General features: G+C 37.0%; 1 pseudogene; it reads right to left on the bottom strand.

Moving 5' to 3' along the window:
* LOC128199741 (otoferlin-like) overlaps positions 1-22814 on the bottom strand; it is a 37021-nt pseudogene extending 14207 nt beyond the window's left edge.
* Positions 22815-25386: the final 2572 nt, after the last annotated feature.

The following is a 25386-nucleotide window of genomic DNA, read 5'->3' as shown; positions in this document are numbered from 1 at the left end:
TGTTGATTATGCATATTCGAAAGAAATGAATTTAGAGTAGGGCAGTTGACTCATATCAAATTTAATATAAACAATATTGATTTCGTGTAGTACATGGAATAAGGGGCCGAAATATATCGATATTAATTAATAAAAATTGAGGATTTCTCATAAAACTAAATTTAAATCGTGTATTTTTTCAAATTTTCCAAACTAACACAGTTGATGTACTAAACGTCAAAGTAGGTAATTGTTAATTAATATTTTTGTCAAACGCTTCGTTTGTAAGGGATTTGATATAGCGACGTCATGAAACAGTTGAAATATAGACCGTCATGGCCGACAGGCGTTTTGGCTCGTATTGTCAAAATCATATTAAAAAACTAAAATTTTCATGTAATCACGTCTCAAAAAATATGATTTTTTTTCAATCTAGTAGAACGATAATGTATTATTTATGAACATTTAAAAAAAGTGTCACTAGTCTATTTGTTTCTTTTCTGTGTTTTGATCTGCAATCTATACTAATATAATAAAACTGTAGAGTTTGTTTGATTGAACGCGCTATCTCAGGAACTACTGGTCCGATTTGAAAAATTCTTTCAGTGTTAGATAGCTCATTTATCGAGGAAGGCTATAGACTATATATTATCTCCGTATTCTTACGTGAACGGGAACCACGCGGGTGAAACCGCGCGGTGTTAGCTAGTAATAAATATATTAATTTCATTTCATTATATCTATACTCACATATAATAATTGGACGGACAGAAGTACCACGCCAGTACATTCAGTGCCTTTGTACAAATCATACCACTCTAACTTGGGCGCTAATTCGGAATCTGCGTTGTCTCTCACCATTGGATGAACTTCGCAACGGCCAATTAATTCAATTTCCCCCTATAAATTAAAATAAAGCCTTTGGTATACAACTAACACAGAAATATTAGAGATTCTCTTCAATAAGAGAAATACGTCCCACTACAGTCTCACTCTACCTTATGCGGCCTCCGTAGCGCAGTGATATGCGCGGTGCATTTACAGGAGGTCCTGGGTTCGATCCCCGATTGGGGTTTTCTTAATTGGTCCAGGTCTGCCTGGTGGGAGGCTTCGGCGGTGGCTAGTTACCCTAACGACAAAGACGTACCACCAAGCGATTTAGCGTTCCAGTACGATGTCGTGTAGAAAGCGAAAGGGATGTGGATTTCATCCTCCTCCTAAGTAAGTCCGCTTTCATCTTAGATTGCATCATCACTTACCATCAGGTGAGATTGTAGTCAAGGGTTAACTTGTAAAGAATAAAAAAAAAATACCTCAGACCTCGTAATACAAAGCCTCACGGAATAACTACTGGCTGTTCATCTATACATAATATCGGATGCCGCGCGGTTTCAGCCGCGTGGTTCTCGTTCTCATAGGAGTACGGAGATAATATATAGCCTATAGCCTTCCTTGATAAATGGGCTATCTAACACTGAAACAATTTTTCAAATCGGACCAGTAGTTTCTGAGATTAGCCCGTTCAATCAATCAAACAAACAAACAAACTCTTCAGCTTTATATATTAGTATAGAAGTATAGAGTATAGATAACAAGGAGGTAATTTTTATCGTACTGTGGGTAACAGTCTCTGGATCCACTGAACCGATTTTGAAAAAATTTTTCACCATTAGAAAGTCACGTTATTTGTTAGTTTCAAATCTATATATTGTCTCCGTTACACGGGATCGTCGAAAAGTGGTTTATTATTATTTATGTTACGTCGAATTTCACAGGTTATTGATTGATACGAACCGATAAGTCGGTATTGTTGACTTCCACCAAGACAATAGGCGGATTGTTAAAGAGACGCTCAGAGGTCATGTGCACCATTTTGTTCATCTTGAGAACCTGATTCCACACAGGCGATAGCGTTTTACATTTAACCTTAAATAAAAGAATATTAAATTATTCATACGATCTAATGTATTGTAAACTACCTCGCTGATCAGACATATTTAGTTGATCATATTACATTTTACATTATCAACCCATATTCGGCTCACTACTAAGCTCGAGTCTCTTCTCAGATTGAGAGTGGTTAGTGGCAGACTTCACACACGCAGAGAATTAAGAAAATTATCTGGTGTGTGGTTTCCTCACGATGTTTTCCTTCACCGTTTGAGACACGTGATATTTAATTTCTTAAAATGCACACAACTGAAAAGTTGGAGGTGCATGCCCCGGACTGGATTCGAACCTACGCCTACCTCCGGAATCGGAGGCAGAGGTCACATCCACTGGGCTATCACGGCTCTCAGTTGATCATATACTTTGTCAGAAAAGTAACGTATACCGAGGCAAGTCTTTATTTTATTAGTCTGAGGTTTTGATCGTCAAAGATCACACAAGATCAAGAATGTAATTTTAATCACATACGTTAGCGATTCGGAGGGTGTTTAATTATCCGTTCTACCCCAGCCACAAATCTTAGTTACGCATATGGAAACCATCTTGTAACCAAATATTCTCGTATTATATCATTTGTTGCTCATAGCGCTTCATTAATCCTTTCGACATGGTATTGGGATAGTGAAAATTTAAATACGTTCATTTTACTATCTCATTCAGAAATGTAATAAGGATCAGAACAAATTGATATAAATATATATATATTTAGGTAAACAAGATGAAACATACGAGTAAATGGTTTTAACTAATTTTCTATTAAAAAAAGGTTCATGATGACTTGAAAATATTGATATAACGGTACAGTTCAATCAATGTAATCTGTAAAGGTTATTAGTCAAGTCAAGTAGTAAGTAAGCAGTTACTAGTCAAGTCAAGGAAACGAGCTAATAAAATTATGCATACTGCAGATCTACATGAATTATAGCGGTTTCTTTCATTGGCTGTCGATTTTTTTTTATTTTTTTTATTTTGTATAAGCAAGCGCTTAGCTGCAATCACGCCTGATGGTAAGCGATGATGCAGCCTATGGTGGAACGCGCTTGCCCAGAAGATGCCTATTCACTCTTGACTTGAGAATACCCATGTTGTAGGTGGTGGGACAAACGGAAGCTGGAAGAGCATTCCACTGCAATTCATGAATAATATGAGACGAATATCTTAGCATTCCATGGATTCACCGTGCGTGAGCCGGGTCCATCGCGTAGTAGAGAGAAGAACTCCGAGCAGAGTCCTGAACTTGTGACTACAGGATGTAGGGTTCAGAAATTCCTTGACGAGTTCTCTGCCCGTGTTGTTCTCCCTGCCTAGCCAAATTTGGTAAGATCCTATTCGAGCAGCTTTGGATACTCGTTCTAACATAGAACTAGCTGCACTTCTAGTGAGGCCAAGGTCTTTAAGCAAGTTATAGAGAGATTTTGCTGGTAATCCTCTCGCACCTACTTCTACGGTGCAAAGACTAACTACATAGCCATTTTTAGTTAGTTCATTTGTTAGGTCATAATATTTTTTCACTTTTAAACTGTGGTCCGGAATGTTAGTCTCCCACGGCACAGTAAGCTCTACAAGTAGGTACTATTCGCTTAGTTTGTTTGGACAAAAGGAAAGCATTCTATCTCTACATACGTAATTAGGAAGTGGAAGTGGGATATGGAGATTCACATTTGCGTAACTAGAATAAATACCCATTCGAGATTTTGTTCGACTGAAACTTTACTAACCTTTGTCTCTATAACGCTATTCATGGCATTAATTCTAACAAATGTTTGAAGAGAGTCAATTCCATTTATATTACTGAATAACTTTGCCTTGTAAATGAAAGCCCGACACTCAACCATCTGTAAATAAAACGTTCTTTATTATTTCGTTTTTATCGTTTTCAATGTGAGCACCAACGTAATCCCTTCGCGTTGTTAAGTAAGAGTCGAACGAGGTAAGCACATCCCACTCGTATGTACACCTATCGAACCGCAATGCCTCTTAAAATAATCCGCGCAGCATCGGTGTTCGCGTACGAATGTGATTCCGAAAATTTACACACCTACCCTACACGTGTACGAACATTATCCTAGAAAAACATAGATGATAAAATATACAGAAAAATATTTATTGTTACTATAATAAAAATTATAATATTTATCGATTCACTACTCTTATGGCCGTAATACGGCCTCCGTGGCGCAGTGGTATGCGCGGTGGATTTAATGACGGAGGTCCTGGGTTCGGTTCTCGGCTGGGCCGATTGAGGTTTTCTTAATTGGTCCAGGTCTAGCTGGTGGGAGGCTTCGGCCGTGGCTAGTTACCACCCTACCGACAAAGACGTACCGCCAAGCGATTGTAGAAACCGAAAGGAGTGTGGATTTTCATCCTCCTCCTAACAATTTAGTCCGCTTCCATCTTAGATTACATCATCACTTACCATCAGGTGAGATTGTAGTCAAGGGCTAACTCGTAAAGAATAGAAAAAAAAATAGAATAAGTTAGGTTAGAATAAATCACTATGCAGTTACACAGTATGCGTCTTACCCGCACAACGTCACGGAACGCAAGTGTGGTACGACTTTTTAGTTTCCCCGCGCCCGCACCCCGCAGGCAGTGCTAGTTGTTGTTGCATACATTTATTATATGTTACAACTAGTACACATGAAGTTCAAAAAAATTTAAATTGTATGTGCCGAACTTCATAAATGAGTATGGTAAGCGAAGGCTGGAACATATTGTTCGAACAATCTTTAACGGTTTTCCGGATACGGTAAAGAATCTATTAAAAGATACTAATATACTCACGAACGTACATAAGCAAAAACTAAAGAATAGTAGATTGTTATACAAGGGGCTGAAACGACCCATTATATACGAGAAATTTTTAGAAACCGAGTGTATAATGGGTTTAGCCCCGCGTGTTACACTATATTTTTTACTACGATTGCGAGAAAATAAAATAATTCCGTACGGTAATTCAATGTTTTACTTTAATTAAAAGTTAAATGTACGAACTTGGAAAAATTTATGTTAAGAGAGATGCTTTTACCCGGTAGCGGTTTAATTTCTTAAAGTTTCTTCGTAATTAACTTCCTCAAATGTAGGAAACATAATAAATATATACATTTTACGTGTTTTTCCTTAAATCCCCTTTGTACATTTTTACCCCTTACGTAATGTGAACTGGGATGAAAATAATTATTCACGCGAAAATATTGTGTTCACCTGTACCAATCTGGGGATTGTTGCATCAGTGAATTTAGTTGATAATTGGAAATTAAAACACCTGCGCCCGTGATCACCATACTGTGCACTTGCGCGTTAGCTGCTAATTGATTCCATTTAACGATATAGTTATATCGTCATCAAGGGTTTTTCACTCAGGTTTTTTTTATATTTATATTATTTTAACAGTACGAGATCCAGCATCAGAAATATTTACCCATATTACGCCATTTAACTAGACAACCTATTTGCAATGTGTTGCTGTTATGACAAAAAAAAATTGTTGTTGTGAATTATTCATAATTATCATATCAGCCGATGGACGTCCACTGCAGGACATATGCCTTTTGTAGGGACTTCCAAACATCACGATACTGAGCCACCTGCATCCAGCGAATCTCTGCGACTCGCTTGATGTCGTCAGTCCACCTGGTGGGGGGTCGGCCAACACTGCGCTTACTAGTGCGGGGTCTACATTCTAGCACTTTGGGACCCCAACGTCCATCGGCTCTTCAAACTATGTGCCCCGCCCATTGCCACTTTAGCTTCACGACTCGCTGAGCTATATCAGTGACTTCGGTTCTTCTGCAGGTCTCCTCATTTCTGATTCGATCACGCGGAGAAACCCCAAGCATAGCTCGCTCCATCGCCCGCTGAGCGACTTTGAGCCTTTTTATGCGGGCCACAGTTAACGACCAGGTTTGCTACAAATTGTTAGAAAGTGCGATATGTAAAGTCTAACGTACCATAGTACTACATTTTATACACATATTAAATGCCTTAACATTTAAATGGTAACCGCTGGGTAAGCTGGACTCGAACGCGGATCTTTGCCTGTACAGTCCCATCCAAAGAAGGAGCTCCACTTTTCCTGCGATACAATGGCAGCTACTAATGCAATTTACGTGTTTTGGACATACAAGAGGCTGTAAAATAATAATGATCAATTCAACATAATATAATTGAATAATACATAATATCCATAGTACGTAACAAGCAGATAACCATTGTAAGGTACGGCAATATTTATAAATATGAATTAAAATTTAAACCTCAATTTTTTTCAAAGTAAAGTGAACTTTAAGTAGCAGTTATTAGGTCTACTTTACTTTGAAGAAAATTGAGGTTTATAAATGTATTCGTCAGGGTTAGTAATACTATTTAAAGTATAGAATAGAGATGTCATCAGAATTCAGAGCGTGTGCAAAATTTCATCCTACACGAAGACCGGGAGGTGGGCCAAATTAAGACTCCAAGATTTTTTTTTACATACATAGTTAAAGTGATTGGGGAGGCCGCCATATTGGAATGACGTTTTCTTAGCAAGTCATGTATTGTCATCAGAACGCAGAGCGTGTGCAAAATTTTATCCTACAGGAAGACCGGGAAGTGGGTCAAATTAAGACTCTAAGATTTTCTTATATACCTACATAGTTATAAGCTCGGGGAGGCCGCCATATTGGATTTGAAATGACGTTTCTTAACTAGTCATGTATTATCATCAGAACTCAGAGAGTGTGCAAAAATAGCATTCTGCACGAAGATCGTGAAGTAGGTCAAATTAAGATTGCAAGATTTTCTTATATACATACTTACAAGTAAAGCTAATATAAAGCGTGTAGAAATCCAAACATATTCCTATAATTCCTATTAATTTAATTTTCATCTGTGGAACTATCTACCGTTTGTTCCGAAAATCCGATACAGCGGATATTCACGGATCGTTAGCAATTATACGCGATTAAACACTTTACACGATTTCGATCACTTGTTATTGTGTATAATGGCTAGTTAGTAAAAACAAGTAGAAGAGATATTACACTCATTACGGGAATTATCCTGCACATACGGATACTTTGCCGTAGTCGAGTACGATACTAAATATTGTCATTTAACGCTCATTTGTATCATCAAGCAGTATTGATGTGTTTTGATCTGAATCTGAAATTTGGCACTAAAGGATAAGCTCAGGATATAATCTCATCTTTCTTTTATGAAATTTTCAGTAAAAATTGTCAGCCTGGAGTGGGAAATTGGTGCTGTTAAACCCTAATCCTTGAAGAGCAAAGTAAGTTTAACCCTACAGTAGCCGTGCAGTCTTGCACCTATAAGTAACGGAAATGGTCGCGCAGATTACATATTGCTAGCCACAAACGGTCAATTATTCTGACGTTTCTATAGCACCCATGAATATAATTGATCGTGTGTTGGTCACTGCGTACATGACTTGTATGGTATGCCGCGTAGGTACTGCCGTTTGCTTTTCAGAGACGTGAGAATAATTGACCGTCAATGGCGATCTTATGTAAACCATCACCAGGGGCGTAGTTACCGCCATATCAGCCGTATCAGTAAGGGCCCCGGACTACAGGGGCCCCTTACGTGTGAATGCAAAATTAGTAAAATGCATCAGGTAATTCACAATCTCTCCCTGGTTAAGGGTGAGCCTATAAGTTGGAAACATACGTTAATTCACTGTCATATTTATTTAAAGCGAGCATTTTTCTTTCTTTTGTGAGAAATCTTTACCCTCCATTTAGGCCCCCCAATTAACTTTGATTCAGGGCCCCACCAAGACACACTACTCCACTGACCATCACAATTAGCGGAGCTCCATTGGCCTAATAATGGTGACTGGTGCTTGTGCAACTCTGAACAGGTCTCTCAAACGTTCATTTGAAAATACCTTAGCAGTGCAATAAGCTAAGGCTATCCCTTTCAGCATTTTGTATTGGTAGACTACATACTCGTTAATTATATTATGTAATCCGCGCGACTACTCCAGGATTAAGGACTCTTTTTTTTCCTGAATCTCTTGTCTATCTCCAGAATACTTAATAAAATTACTTTGTAGGGAAATTGTAGAATCAATTTCTTAAAAAAATTAACTTACTTTCATATAAACGGTTTGGATCCGTCCACAGTCCTTGCCACTTTGCTCAGGTATCACCGAATGTATAACATCAGCTGCAGATATTTTCATATATGCCACTCTGGAACCTTCATTTAATAGCCATACTATGATGTCGGGCCAGCCTTCGTAACTCTATAAATTCGAAATAACTTTACAACGTCTGATCTTTCGTACCACCTTAATCTTCGGTTTAAAATATATTTTATACATCATTTTTTACTTAATTAACATCAAGAGGCTCGATAACTGCCCGCTGAAGCATTGCTTCAACTAAACCGAACGTAACAAAAATAGGTATTTTGAAAAAAAAAAATGGAATATTATAACAGAGTCGCGGGCATCAAATAGTGATTTTTTTCAAAGTTTATGTGAATAAAATCAACGAGACGTCTAAATTTTCTATATTTTTTTCAAATTCGTGTTATTAAGCAATTTACTAAATTTAATTTAGTACAGTAGTATTCATAATATATTTTTTTTGTATAATCATCATCATTATCAACCCCTCTCTGCTGAGCTCGAGTCTCCTCTCAGAATGAGAATGGTTTTTTATAAATGGGTTAGGCCTTATAGTCCACGCTGGTGGACTATAAGGTCTAACCCCTAATTTTTTGGTATAACTAATTAAAAACATAGAAAAAACCATACTTTATGAACGATGTTATTAAGGTTTTGCACCAAATTGTGCAACTCCTTTAAAAAGCATTTGATTGTTTTCTTCGTGATATCTCTAACATCAATTTCACAGGTGGACGAAGAGACGAGTTTCAGTTTTGGTCTGTTTTTTAATTTAAACGATATCTGATCCTGTATTTTTTCCTACAAATAAATAGCTTACTAGTCAATTATTTCTTTTTTCTTTAAATACCTAACGTTTCACTGGAATGCATAGATAGAGAAATCTCATATGGGAAATTTAGATTAGGTATACATATCTTTTTTCAATTTGTTCGAGCAGAATTTAGTGTAATGCATCGATACAGAAGTCTCTCTGCCGAGACTTGTTCTATAGTCTATGGCATAAATAGGTATATTTTACTCTGTACGGACTCTTAAATCTATCGGTAAATAATAAAAATTGGCTGTGACAGATGGACATTCGGACACACGAATGGGTCTATGGGTTCCGTTATCGTACGTACGTTCCGGAACACTAAAAAATCTTAAGTAAAACGAAATCAACAAGATTAGATCAAAATAACACAACAAAGTATATTCAAAGAAGACAAGAAAAAACAAATAATTCTGTAAAATGTTGGAACGAATTGAATATGGCGTGCAATATTTTCTTAGTTGATTGAGAGAAACATTGCTATTTGACTCAGTACAAGACAGTCCAGGCGCTTTACTATATTATAATGGAGCGCCTGATATTTAGAAATATATATACCAATATAAATACGCAACGCAAACGCCTCGCTGGTACAGTAGTTAGCCTATGTGGCTTTGGAGTCATGGAACCCCTACTGAGTAAGAAAAGCTTGCTGAGCTTTTCTTACTCAGTAGGGGGTGTCTCATTCTTCTAAGAAATTTTCAGTTAAATTCTCAGTGCGTCGTAGAGCACGTTTAAACATCGGTCTCGATTATTATCATTAAAAACTTTAAAGAAAGATGAGCCCCGATTGGAGTAGCGTGATGGGTTTAAGCTCTATATCCGCTCTCCTATAAGGAGGAAGGCCTGGACCTGTGTAAGCTGACAGTATATTTTTAACTATTTTAGTAACTTTCTATAGCTATAACAATGTTAGATATATTATGTAGGTACTTGTACGTAATAAAACATCTTACGATTTCCTCTTTCTGCAGAGCCAATTGTTTCAAATCCAATTCAGTATTATACTGTCGCATCATACTTATATCTTCGCCGTCTGAACTATCCGGGTTGGAATATTGTACAATGTCTAGGAACTTTACAATATGGCCCGAGGTGTCGTCTAAGGCTTTGTTTAGTTTATCCAAGAGATCGTTAAGGGCTATGTAATCCAACTTCTTCAGTCGATGTTTAACTTCACCGATCGCTATATTCTATTCAAGGAGCCAGAGGTGAGAAATCCGATGTAATATTATGATATAATTATATCATAATATTACATGGGGTTGCTCACCTCTGGCTAATTATTCTACTTGTATTTTAGGAATACTGTTTGGCTTTGTTTATAAAAGTAAAGTGTACAGACAGAACTGAGTTTACAAATCATCTGTCTAAAACAATGGAATTCATAGACATTGTGGGGTTGCCCCCAGGGGATCGTACACCCACTGAGTGTCGAATTTAAACTTTATGTGTTTGAGAATTTGATTCTCAGCGCGTGAATGCAACATCTGTGAATTCCTCTATATTATGTGGTTTCTAAGGTTTTTAGGTTCCAACTTCTTGAAAATATTCTAAATAATTAACAGTGTGTTTCTTGTGCTGACGTTTTTTTTATTTACTAACAAACGCGTTTGTGCTGTCACCTTTCTAATAATTCCAAAGCCATAACGTCTTTCTGAAATAAAATAAAGTCGCCTATTCACAATCAGGCAGATTTGTCGCTAACAACCAGTATATGGAAAAATCTGCTTGTGCATGCTACGGTTTGCGGTTAGACAAATCCCCTGACTCAATAGCGTGCTTTTCATAGATGCAAAAATGCACTGCCTATTCTAAGGATAACACAAACCTGTTTGGGACCACAGAATATACTTATGCACGCCCACTGCCCTGACTAGTTTGTACATGGAGGTAAAAGTGCATGGTTTATTTAATGCTGAACTTGATATTATGACCGATGGCATAGTGTTAGCAACCAACAAAGACAACTGCATGTGCACGGCTCATCAAAATACATAAGGGTCTGGTCTCAGAGGCCTCAGAGCTTCAAATGACTGAGTGCTAGTGTGGTGTGGGCAATGACGGATTTATCTTATAATTAGTAAAGCGTGGAGTGAGGCTCTATGTTCGTGTAGTGAATAGCGGGCTGAAATGTACATTGTTAAGACTATTTACACATAGTTACTGTCATCTGAGCGTGACAGTATTGAGGAACCACTACTTGAGTATGTTTGTGTTAGACAAACAATGGTTTCTTTTGCTCCAATTTCGGTATAATATACATAGTATAGGTATAGTACAGGCATAATTGTTGTAAGACCTGTCGTGCTGTATGAATATTGATATCAGAATATTGGGCGGTGAAAGGGAAGGATAGGTAACGAATGCATGTGAACGAAATGCATGAAATGAAAAAATAAAATAAGGAATGAGTAAATAAGAGGACGTCTGAAGGTGGCGCCAGTGACAGAAAAAATGAGGAATAGAAAGTTAGCTTGGTATGGACATGTAATGCGAAGGGAGGAAAGTCATATTACTAGAAAAATGTTGAATGTGCAAGTGGAAGGACATAAGAGGTGAGGAAGGCCAAATAAGAGATGGTTGGATTGTGTGAAAGATTACATGTGTGTAAAAGGAGTGGATAATGATTTGACGAGTAATAGAGACGAATGGAAAAGATTGACATATTTTTCCGACCCCGCTTAAGTGGGATAAGCGTAAGGAGATGACGATGATACATAGTATATTTACAAGTGTGACGACAAACCGGACTGGATTCGATTTGATTAGGTTACTTAAAAGTGCCGTCGTAGCGTTCGCTAGTTGTAGTGAGTGCATTGTCGACTGAATCGTCAAACCAACATCTATCTATTAAAAATTTTGACCCAATAACGTGCTTATTTATGTGTTCTGTTGTTGTGATATATATAAGAGTAAGTGTAGACGATCAGCTTTTGCCTAACTGTATATAATGTAATTATTTGTCAATAAATTCATGATCTCAATAGACTCGTGAAAAGTAGACATATGTTTAACTTAATGATTGTTATTGTTAATACAGGTAGAGATCAAAACAATATACGAAAAATATAATAGGTATACAATAAAATCATGGATATCGAATATTTTCTCTCCTGGTAGGGTACATAAAAGCGAATTCGAATTTCGAGAGCGAAAAAGTGCAGCTTAATGGACGTTGGACGCTCCATTATAGTATCCTATTACTACAATACACTCTTTTTAACAAAAAAATTCAACCGAATAAAAATCACAAAAATAACTAAAAAGCGAAAAATAACATCGTATGTGCTACCTTCTGATTACTTTGAACGCAGTGACAAGCCAGTGGCGTATTAATTAAAGCCGTTTCTGAAAGAAATACGGGAAAGAACTGTCTGAAAATCCTTTAACTTCATGATTTATACGGCTTGAGGTAATGCATCTCAGGGTTGGATTCAAAGTAATCAGAAGGCAGTACATACCTTGTTATTTTTCGCTTTTTAGGTTATTTTTTGAGTTATGAAGTCGTCGTTATCAACCCATATGCGGCTCACTGCTGAGCTCGAGTTTCCTCTCAGAATGAGAGGGGTTAGGCCAATAGTCCACCACGCTGGCCCAATGCGGATTGGCAGACTACACACATGCAGAGAATTAAGAAATTCTCTGGTGTGCAGGTTTCCTTACGATGTTTTCCTTCACCGATTGAGACACGTGATATTTAATTTCTTAAAATGCACACAACAGGAAAGTTGGAGGTGCACGCCCCGGACCGGATTCGAACCCACACCCTCCGAAATCGGAGGCAGAGGTCATATCCACTTTGTTATTTTGGCTCCAAGTTAGTCGAGTTATGAGGTAACAAACATTAAAAAAAAGGCATACACGTTGAATTGGGAAATTCCTCCTTTTTTTGAAGATGGTTAAGGCACGTGCTGTTATTACAAGAATTGTTGCGAAATAGATAAGAGATAAAATATTGAGAACCTTATCAATTACACTAGGTAACTGATCAATTTGAAGACTTATCTGTGTGGGTAACTTTAAGAGATCATATTAAGCAACAATTTTTGTATTTTACAAAAAGGATTAGACTGTTAAAAATAAGTACCAAATTAGCAGCAATTCCGTGGATCATGTTGTTTCTATACATCCTGAATCTGAAGTCTGGAAGTCTAGTAGCGATTTGAAGTACAGGGAATGCGTTGCAGAAAAATAAGTAGCCATAAACAGGCTGATTGTCAACTACTTTCAAACATCCTGTATAATGCATCTTATGTGCTCCTTTAACAAAAAAATAGTATAATCTTGCATTTCATCATATTTTATAATTAAATAATATGATAATAAAATATAAAACTCACGAGTTTCGTTCATCATGTACTTAAATTCTGAAAAAAAAAATATTTTTGCCAATAATCTATACTAATATACAGAGGTGAAGTTTGTGGTGATGTAGGGTTATGTCTAGATGCGCTACACTCAACTTGCGGCCCGCGGGCCGCATGCGGCCTTCCCGGCTTTTGTTGTTGGCCCATCTAGGACATCTGATATTAAAAAAAACATTATGGAAACTAACCCCGCGGGCCTTTTACCCACCGATAGTCGCCCGACGCCTCACGCGTACTGTACTGTACTATTAGCATCTCTTGATTTATACGCAATTTAAAAAAATAATTAAACAAATAAAAAAACCCGACTGCATAAAGAAATAAAACAAGCTCAGTCCAGAAGTGTAGAAAGCAATTAGAAAACAGTCGGGACCTTAGATATTGGATAGAATTATTTTCTTCTACATTATTTAATAGGTGCCGACTGTTTAATTTCGGATTTATTTGTTACGTTTATTACAAAGTACGATAACTTATACGTCCAACCGAGGTTAAGCAATATATTCTACGGAACGCTCAATATATTCAATAAATTCTACGGAACGCTCGACTCGGACTCGCACTTAGCCGATTATTTAATTTAGTCTATTTTATAACTTCACTTCACAAACCTGCTTGCACCTATAGTCATCCGCCTCGCGTATTTTGTATAGACAACTAATAAATAACGTTTTTCTAATTGTAGTTTTTTTTTAACATGGTCATGATATACCATTTTAGAATCCTCACAAGAAGCACTTGAATTTGATACCCATATTGCAATATTAGAAAAAAATAAATTTTTTTCACCTCGAGTCTATAGAGTCTCACAGTCGTCTTGTTATTTTTTTTTAGTGTCACCTATCTAAGAACACTTGGGTAATTGAGACAAATCTAACGATATCCTAATTACGTAAATCCGTTCAGTGGTTTGAAAGATATGAGGTAATAAAGAATATTACATACATACAAACATACATACATATATACATACATACATACAAGATACGCGCGAAAAACATAACCCTTCTTGCAGTCGGGTAAAAACTATTATCATACCTATTACGAAAACCTAAGAAATGATTTATTTATTTTTTGCGGCCTACGATACTATGACTATACCCCTGTTTGTGGCCCCTTGATGAAAAAGGTTGAGTACTATTGGTCTAGATTTACTAAAGTTACTTTGAATAAACATTTACCACAATTACCGTTATTTGTTAGTGTTATACACTACATTTCGACAGTATATTTACTATAGTTTCGGTTCCCGTAAGAGTACTGGAAACTATGTGGGTGAAACCGTGGGGTGTTTCCTATTAGGTATTTAATATAAGATAAATATGAAAATCTCGGTAAATAAATAACTCACATCTTGAAAATAAGTTTTATATTTACCGTCTTCAGCCAAGTTGTCTGAAGGCATCTCACTAATTGTAATAGCAACGCCACAAAATGCACCAACTATTTCTCGGTCCAATAACGACACCTCAAATATTGGACAAAATATACAAAAATCTTCCATGAGCCACAGATTTTCCTTAGACACAAATAATAATTAAAATACATATTTAATGACATTGTCATAGGTCCCACTCTGCCGTCATAATTAAAAAGGCCACAACTAACATTTTGTAAATGTTGTGCCCTTACAAGCATATGCTATCTTTGTCTAGTTTGTTGCTAAAAATGCACCAAAAATTAGTCAGATAGGCCTTTTTTCCTGATTCCAAATATGTATATAACTCAATTTTGAAAAAAATGTTAGTTGTGCCCTTCTTAATTAAGACGGCAGCACTGTATCTCATAAGAAGGCACAGAATATGGATGACGGAGTGAGCTATGCTGCGATCCAGCACCAGAAAGTGCAGTGTCGGTCGACCTTTATAAGGTAGACATCAAGTGGATTACATCCCCGTAGCCCAGTAAACGCTGGATGTTGAGGGTTCAAGACCGTGGTATTTGGAAGTCCTTATAGAAGACCTATGGCCAACTGTGGACTTCATCGTCAGATGTGCTGCTGATGCCGTGTCTAAGAGACGTGGTATGGAGAAGAATGGGATGTGAGATGGAAAAACCTTTAGTTTAGGATATATTCTGAGTTGCTGTATTCAATATTGAGGTTACCAAATTGATGAACTTTTTTAATTGCGTAGGTACCTATAGCTTGGCAACCTCGTTCGAAACACTCCCGATTTTGCGAGCGGGCCGGGGGGCGTGTAGCGATGGATGAAAAACCCACGACTGATGCACGTCACTTTTCCGTACGCACAATTTAACATCCGCGCATTCTTTCCCCCTGTCGCCCGCATATCATGGAAGTGTTATCAATAAACTTACCAGACTATGTAAAAAAAATTAAATCATTACTTTAATGAATAATATACGAGTATGTGATGTTTTTACCGGTTTCATAGGAGCGACGGGTTCCTTGGTAATACTTCTAAGTGTTTGCTGATAAAACGGTACGATTGTGTTAAGCGCAATCAATAAAGTACCACGGTGATAGGGTCCATCTTCATTTATCCCAAAAGATCCTTCATTCACCCCAAGAGACCCAATTGATGTGCCGTACATATGAAGTAGCGATGGGCCAAATGTCGGCAAAAAACCTCAAAAATAAAATGTACATCTTTAAAGTACTATCCTACGTTATAACAATGAACGAGAAAGTTTTTATTGGTGTAAAAACTATGGATTGAGCTGAAACTTGGAATGGAAACTATTATAGTCTTAAGAGCGCGCAGCGCGTCGGTAAGATATGGATAAAATTGATCACGGAGCGATTGACGCGCGACGCAAATTTTATGACGTGAGCGCCAAAACTATTTTTACCTAATTGCAAGTAAATTAAACAACATAACGAAAAACAAAATGGCCATGTTCAAGATATATACCTAATTTTCTATACAAAACAAAAATTTAAGAAAATAAGTTTGCTTTTCCTGAGATTGAAAGCAAAATGTGAGCAAAACAAGTATTTTTCAAAAAAATAAACTATCGAAAAAAGATTTACAAATTGTGTATTTTGTATAGTCATAACGAAGCTAACACTTTGAAATATCATTTACTCAAATATCAGGCTCCTAACTTTTCCAAAATCTGAGATTCAGAACCATTTGTAACCACCAAATTACATATTGCACACTCTTATGTGTGTCACTCAAAAAATACATTTAATTTTTCCATTGCAATTTCCAATCCTGTCCTATTACAATTTTATACAACGGTAATTCGAAAGACTATATTTCAGTTCTTATTTCTGATGCCTTCGCTTAATTTTAGATGATTTAAACGTGTCAGGCACAGAACGTGGCACATTATCTTCTTAACATTAATATCAATTTTTAGCGTTGCTATATTACAGGCCATACTGCCCATCCACTCATTTATTAACTGAAACTGGCAGTTTGATACTGTGTCGATCACGTTAACGTAAACGCGAATTTCTAACGAAACAGCGCCATCTGTTGCACTACTGCACAACGGTTTCAATTCCATGTAAATTAATGAAAAAACGGTTTCAATGATCTAGTGGCCGAACCTGCATCTAGTGGCCGAACCTGCAGGCGCAGACGCTTTCGGCGACGAAGATGGCGACGAGATGGATGACGCACATACCGGATTTGACACCGCCCCAGCGCAGGATAGCGAGTAATTGCAGTCCGCGCGGGGCACATGATTGACATCGTCGACTACCCTTAGGCCGAAAGGTCTCAGCCCCGAAAGGGGCTGGAAGAACATGACCGGGAGAACAAGATCCCCCGCGCCTTACCCGGGCAAGGAGGCATAGCCTCGAGGCCCGTACCCCCACCTGGATTTTTGTCCGGGAGGAGATGACCTGCCTGCAAATTCGCATTTACGTTAACACAATAGTAAAAGTATGAAAACATTGAAAACTCCCACTAAGCACTCAGGTACTTTTTAAATCGGGAAGCTTCGTTATACTAAGGTTCAGCATCAGCATTTGAATAAACTAACCATTTTCGCCATCATGAGATATCTGTCCCAAGTTTAAATAAGCGCAAGCCAAAACTCGAATAAAGCATCCCTCAGCCGAACAAACTTCGAAGCGGATAAATTGACTCATGTTTGGAAACATTTCCACTATCGATAACTTTTCGCAGAATACGGGATTTACGCTTCGACGAACTGTTGCAGTTTTCGCCTGCAATTCAATAATTTCCATATTTATAAATCCTGTGAAGAGTAGTATATATACAATCTGAATCCGCTTTTGTTTATTTGCCGTACTGTATATTTTATTTTCATCGTAAATAATCTATACTAATATTATAAAGCTGAAGAGTTTGTTTGTTTGTGTGATTGAACGCGCTAATCTCAGGAACTACTGGTCCGATTTGAAAAATACTTTCAGTGACAGATAGCCCATTTATCGAGGAAGGCTTTAGGCTATATTATATTTTCAAAAAAATTAGGGATCCTTCCTTAAACTCCAATAATGTTACCCGAGGTGTACAAAAGTATTATTTGGCATGGCGTGCGCTGCCAAAACTTTTGTTGATGTTAGAATAATATAATGTACTACAACTTTGCAGAACACATCGTTTTCTACAAAAAATATAGCGACAGCATATATCTGTCTTCTATATTTTAGCAGATATAGTACCTTTTGTACTTTAATAAATTATTTAATTCATGTAGTAAGGTTTACGTCATTATTTACACAACTAAACTTAAATCCTTATCAAAATAATAGTAGTATCCTTCTCAAAATAGTAATGTATATTTATGATTGCAGATTTTAAGCCCAATTGATACTTGAATTGGACTGCTAAAACTTTAAACAGGCAGTTACAACTTTTTATATCATTCGATTGTGACCGGTGGGCTACACCCAAATAGGAGTGAACCAGTAACGAAATTGGTTTGTAGAGTTACAATGGCCACCAAGACGAAGATCGTTCGATTATTCGACACAACATTAACATATTGAATGGACAATAATAGGGAGTTTATTGCTGTTTTGGCAAGCAATAGTAAATTAGAAGATTTTCAGACATTAAAATGTGCGCGAGTGATATTATAAGGGTTCCGTTTTTGTACTACGTACGTTTGGAACCCTAAAAAGTGTAGGTAACTATAAAAACTATAGGTAAAATAATAGCCATGATAGCCCAGTGGATATGACCTCTGCCTCTGATTCCGGAGGGTGTGTGTTCGAATCCCGGTCCGGGGCATGCACCTCCAACTTTTCAGTTGTGTGCATTTTAAGAAATTAAATATCATGTCTCAAACGGTGAAGGGAAACATCGTGAGGAAACCTGCATACCGCATTGGGCCGGCGTGGTGGACTATTGGGCTAACGCCTGTCATTCTGAGAGGAGACTCGAGCTGAGCAGTGAGCCGAAACAAGACTTTGAAAAAAATAATCTGAAAGGTTGTCACCCATCAAGTCATGGTATCACCATCAGTACGTAACTACGGAGTTAGTTAGTATCACCATTTCTACCATTCATTAGTTCTATATTTTATTTTATAAGAGAAAATTATAAAATTTTTCATGTTTTTTATAATTTTATTCATTGTTAGCCCAGTGGATGTGACCTCTGCCTCCGATTCCGGAGGGTGTAGGTCCGAATCCGGTCCGGGGCATGCACCTCCAACTTTTCAGTTGTGTGCATTTTAAGAAATTAAATATCACGTGTCTCAATCGGTGAAGGAAAACATCGTGAGGAAACCTGCATACCAGAGAATTTTCTTAATTCTCTGCGTGTGTGAAGTCCGCCAATTCGCATTGGGCCAGCGTGGGACTATTGGCCTAACCCCTCTCATTCTGAGAGGAGACACGAGCTCAGCAGTGAGCCGAATATGGGTTGACGACGATTCATTGTAAATAATTTTAAAAGAGCAACTGTTGTATAGATAGCCGGCTTCTCAACCGATTTCTGAACCGATGGTAGAGTCTTCTTTGTCTGACTTGATATTTCAAAAATTCTTGTAAACTAAGCTTTCTTGAAATCAATGAATTTTAAATATTTATTTTTTAAATCAAGCCGCAGGAGCCCTACGAATATAATATTTAAGAATGTCCAGCGAAAAGGTTGCTATTATGCAAATATCTAGTAACCTAGGACCTAGAACATTATTTCCCCAAGAACATATTTTTAAAATAAATTTAATGAGTAGAGTATTATCACTGCTGCTGAATAATATTATAAAGACGTAAAGTTTGTGAGTTAGGGAGATTGTAGGAGTATCTCTGGATCTACTTTTGAAAACTATTTTACCAATAGAAAGCTACATCTTCACCTAGTAACGAAGGCTAAATTTTATCTTCATTTTCTCACAGAAACGGGAACTACGCAGGGCGTCTGCTAATTAAAAGTAAGATCAACACTTGCGGAAAAATATAGCTTGAGTTTTAAATAGCAAATATTTTAAAGGGTTAGGTACCCTTTACGTAGTTCTAAAATAATATAAATGAAGAATAGGCTTACCACAAGACCACAAAAGGAAACCCGGACAAATGTACTCGGAGGTTTCCCCGAGCGTCTATCACCTTGTGGCTGCGAGCCACTTGATATGCCAAATGCTTGGTATATCGTGATCAAATAATTGGCCAATTGCTGTTCGGAACCAGAAGGCAGGAGAAGATTGCTGGGTAAATTATGCAAAAAAATTAACAAATATTAAATGTCAAAAAAAAATAATAGAAGAATGACATTATGAAATGTATCTTCATCTTGTTGGTACTGAATTAATTATATCACTTTGGAGCATGACATCTGCTATCACTTTTGTTCAACTTACTTACCAGGCTTACTTACCTACGAGTATATTCTGTTCAGGGATTCATCATTAACAGCCGATGGACGTTCACTGCTGGACATAGGGCTCTTGCATGGACTTCTAAATACGACAGTCTCGAGCCGCCAGTATCCAGCAGCTCCCTGCAACTCATTTGTTGTCCTCGGTCCACTTAGTCGGGGGTCGACTAACACTGCGCTTACCGGTGCAGGATCGCCCAACATCCATCGGCTCTTCGAACTATGTGGCCTGCCCATTGCCACTTCATCTTCGCGACTCACTGAGCTATGTCAGTGACTGGTTCGTCTTTTTTTTATTTCTGATTCGATCACGCATTGAAACTCCAAGCATAACTCGTACCGTCGTCCGCTGAGTGACTTTGAGCCTTCTGATAAAGGGTTTAGGGGTTAAATAAATCATTTTAATAAAACAATCTTACTCATCCATTTCCTTATTTGTTTCAAGCAGACTTGTAATATGTGTTTCTCCTCTAAATATAATTGATATATCCACTAGTAGAAATCCAGCGGTTAAGGCCCGTGTTTGATTTTGGAGATTTGAAAGTTGGACCCATTTATGGAAGACTTGATGATCTATAAAAGTTTGACCCTTCAGAATTGTTTATCCCTCAAACTTTGTGTATGTGATAGGTATTTATGGTGAATCGGACAAAACATTATCAAAGTAAATCATGGTGGAGGCGCGTTTAACTTATAAGTAAGTAATAGTTTATACTATAAGAGAAAGACCACAATATTATGCAACTAAAACAAAAAGCCTGACCAGTCTGTGATTAGCCTTTAGGCTATTTAAACAATTGCTTAAGGTATCCCGTTTAGAAGGGGGGGTGGACCCCAGAGGCACCAAACATACATTTTTTGTAGTTCTATGTATCCTTAATAGACCCATCGAATGGGGGAATATTGCTTAGAGTATCAAGCTTCCTTAAACCGGCACTGGGCCTGACTAGAACTTTAAAAATAATCCAATTGGTTATTATGTGTCGGAATCAAGATATGAAGCCAATCCGAAAATAAAAAAAAAACATAGATTTTACACAAACATTATCATTAATTTTTTTCATTTTTTTATTATGCATCTCTCTCACCCAACGCTTGACTACAATTACGCCTGATGGTAAGCATTAATGCGGTCTAAGTTGGAGCGCGCTTACCTTGAAGATGCCTATTCACTCTTGCTTTAAAGGTGTTCAAATTATAAGTGTCAGGAAACACAAACGCCGGAAGGGCATTATCATTACTTACGTGGTTGTATCCAAACAGTCCAGAGACCGATACTAGCTTCACCAAGCAAAGAAGATGGAGCATAGCATCTCGGTTCCATTACAGCGAGCCATAAGCTTGACTGCTGGATATCACGAATACTTGTGCAAAGCTCGAAAACAAAACTCTACAAATATGAGATTTCATTACTCGATGTGTACTGTTTACCAACAAAAAATTGGAAATGAAGGTAGAAAAAGGTTTATTTTATATTAAGTATCTATTGTTTGTTTATAAAATGTTACTCAAAATATATATATTAACTATATCTAATTGTTCTAAGTTATTAATCGAATTTAATATCATTAATTTAAGATCAAATTAATTAAAATTATTATAAAGTGTGAAATATACCATAATTTTCAATTTGTTTGTTGGTAAACAGTACACATCGAGCATGGCTGTAGTATAGAATATCTTATTATTGTTAATATTATAGGATTCTATATGTACAAGTACATGTAGTTGTATTTCAAAAACGTCTTCCGAAAAAAAAAATGCTTACACCATTTTGCAAGTATTGCCATAAAAAATTTCCAGGCGTAAATATAAATAATTTAATACTGCTAGCGTATGGATCTATGGTTTTAATTGAGCTTGTCGCATAAACATTATTTCCGCCATTACATTTTTTTTTAATTTGAATAGTATTGAGGTGAATTATAGACAATTTTACAATTATTGTCATCATGAAAAATCAGCTCTAGAGTAGGTACATGTGATTTGAAGAGTCTTAGGTATTATAAAAACTTGATTACGTATCAATAAATCAATATCAAAAAATATTTTCAAAAATACTTCTCTGTAAACAGGTTCCTGCATATTTCTACGAATACTGGTCCTGTGTTTAATTTTCCCGAGGTTCACGATTGCGTAAGAATTAAAGGAATTGCGATTGACCCAAGCAAGTTTTCTGGCTTCCAAAACATTAACTGAAATCTATAATTAAACATTCACGTAAAAGGAAATACGTTTAAAATAAAAAAAATTACGTCATGTCAGAAAATTGTTGGTATTTATGTGAATTACAGCTTGAGAAATGCTTTACAGTATTCCTAACTGCTCTCAATGTTATTTATGCATACTGTAATCATACATAGTCTTCCAAGCTGATCACAAATAGTACCTACATTACCAGTTGTATTTGTATAGATTAGTTTATACATTTTTATTGGATTGATCAGAACACAATTGTACACCTTTTTTAAACAACATAACCAATAAGCCGTCTCTCAAACTGCAAAAGACCGCAAAATGTCACATATGAAAAACATTCAATTAAAATCGCATACACTATAATTTACATCGACTCCACTGGTCTGCAGAACGACGACGGGCATCCATTGTATTTCGTGCAAAAAGGCAAGCGCTCCCACCAATAAGGGTTCGTAATAAATAATTTATAAGAATCGCGTATACATAACCTGAAAATACTGAGGCATCGCTTCCGGATTGTACTCATTTTCAATTCTGTATATAGGCGGCCGGACAACTTTTTGCCTTCCACGCTTCTCTGGCGACTTGCGCCGCATGATTTTATAATATATTTTTTAATGAATCGATGCGTCGGAACAGTATACACTTTGCGGCATAAATAAATCACGAGGCAAGGCGAGTTTCTTTTATAACGTCATCTGGGACATGTTGATTGCGGTGGATGACAATGAGAATTTGACGGGTTTTGACGTTTTGGGATGGTGTTTTTTTTTTGTGATGCATGAGTATACTGTTTTGAGTTTCGTCTTGTTTCGGGTGCCTTTTATATCGAACCGGTAAATGGCCGATAATTACGAGAACTTGACGAGACCGTATGCTTTTTCACTTATTTTCATGTTAGGAAGTATTTAACTACTTTGTTATGAAATTTAAACAACTATGTATGATCTAAATACCTGCGGTAGCCAGACCTTTGCTATTTTTATAAAAACTCTGTCTGAAAAGTTTACCAGTCAGTCCATGGTCCTGCTAGGTAAGTAGTAAGTGCGGTACGTTATTACAATGGAGTTTAGATCTTAGTGGCATTGGACCAATTTGCGTTTGCGTGATCGACTCAGAAATATGGAGATCCGTTGAAGAACCAAAGTCACGGATATAGCTCGGCGAGTCGCGAAGCTGAAGTGGCAATGGGCAGGGCATATCAAAGAGCTGCTGGGCTTTTGGGTCCCAAGGTATTGGAATGGCGACCCCACACCGGAAAGCGTAGTGTTGGTCGAAGGTGGACTGAAGACATCAAGCGGGCTGCAGGGAACCGCTGGATGGTGGCGGCTTGAGACTGTGGTGGTTGGAAGTCTATGCAAGAGGCCTATGTCCAGAAGTGGGCGTCCATCACCTGTTTGTTAATGATGATGATGAAGATAAGGCCATTGTTCTCCGGAAAGATATGAGGAACCATGTCCACAGTCACGAGTTTTGTGTCAACTTATCATGTATGCAAATTTTAAAGGTGTACGGCGAAGGGTTGCTTGAAGCCATTTTGAAGCTAAAGCAGAAAGCTAAGCGAAATCTAGGATTTATCATCCATTACCATCATGACTTACTTATGGTAGGTGTTGGTAGAATAAATTTTAGAGCGAATAAAAATTGATTGATGAAGTACCTTTTCTACCTGAAATAAAGTAAAAAGTTTTTAATTATGTTTTCCTTGTATGAATTCAGAATACGCTTTTCAACCAACGCTTTTCAACGAAAATCTTCATTAACGTTACGAGTACGAACAATACACATTCCCAATACTTTCAGTCGAGGTATTAAGTAATCCTGTTAACAAGATATTTCTAGAAACATTATCTTGCTGAATATATTGTAATCTGGATTCATGTTGTTTGCAGAAGTTTTTGCCGTGACAACGTCTTATAATTCGATGGAGCCGGCTGCACACTCGAAAAAAGGTGACGTCATGTGTCGTTCTCTCTCTCTAGGGCCAACTTTTTTTGCAAGAAATAAAGTATATTCTGGTCTATGAAGATTAATAAACAGTATTTTAGAAAAAGCGAACATATTCTTTCGAAAAATCAAAAAAAAAATTTGAAAAAAAAATTCGAAAAAAAAAAAAATTTCGTTCAACTATCGTCAGTAAACCGACTTTACAGACAACCGAATTTTTTGTTTGTTTCTCCGAATAAAATGAAATCTCTATATGTGTTTTTGTGAGTGTGAGTAAGAACTTCACCATCTTGTTCCTACTTCTCCTTTCTACCACAGAATAGCAAGACGCCGCGAACGGTGCATCCACATACGTCGAGGATATCCAGGCAACTCGTATGAAACGATTTGCATTTACATTTCTAAATAGCACAGCAAAAATTTAGAATGCCCTTCCGGCGTTTGTGTTTTTTGACATTTATAATTTAAACAACTTCAAAGCAAGAGTGAATAGACATCTTCTAAATAAGCGCGCTCCGACTTAGACGCATTAACGCGCTTTTCCATCAGGCATAATTTTACTCAATCGCAACCCTACTCGTATATTGCATAAAAAACAGTAACTTTATTATTTAGCTCAAAAGTTCTATTGTTATTAAATAATAATAAAGATAAAGTAAAGTACGAAACGAGAATTTATTGCATATAAAGTTTCGCTTTTCCTTTATTAACCTTGAACCCCTATTATGCAACGGTTTCATAACTTACTAATTAATCGTTGTGCGTTACAGGCGTTGAAGTGAGGTATTGTTATCCAGCGATGCAGCGAATATCGCAAACAATAGTGTATACCGTTGAAATAAATCGTGCCATGAGTCTGTCTTTATGGTAGACGATCCAATTTAGAAACGAACTTCACCCATCTGTTTAATGGATTAAAAATATTTTACAGTAGGTTACCTTAAAATCCCTGGCCAAACTATTATTAACCATTATTAACTATCATTATTCATAGTTTGGAAAGGAGTTTTTGAGGCAACCTACTCGTAACATTTTATTGACAATCTAATTTTTGATATAAAACACTTTTCATCCATTAAACAGATTGGTGAAGGTCGTTTCTAATACGGATCTTGGACTTTTATAGGTCGAGAGCCTATGAAGCCAGACAACCATTTTAGAAAGGCTGAAAGTTCGTCAACCCTTGCTCCCACCATAGGTAAGTACGGTTTGAAGTTTGGA

Source organism: Bicyclus anynana, chromosome Z, assembly GCF_947172395.1.
Source record: "Bicyclus anynana chromosome Z, ilBicAnyn1.1, whole genome shotgun sequence".
Classification (NCBI taxonomy): Eukaryota; Metazoa; Arthropoda; class Insecta; order Lepidoptera; family Nymphalidae; genus Bicyclus; species Bicyclus anynana.
The sequence above is the reverse complement of the archived record's forward strand: the minus strand, read 5'-3'. Positions and strand labels throughout refer to the sequence as shown.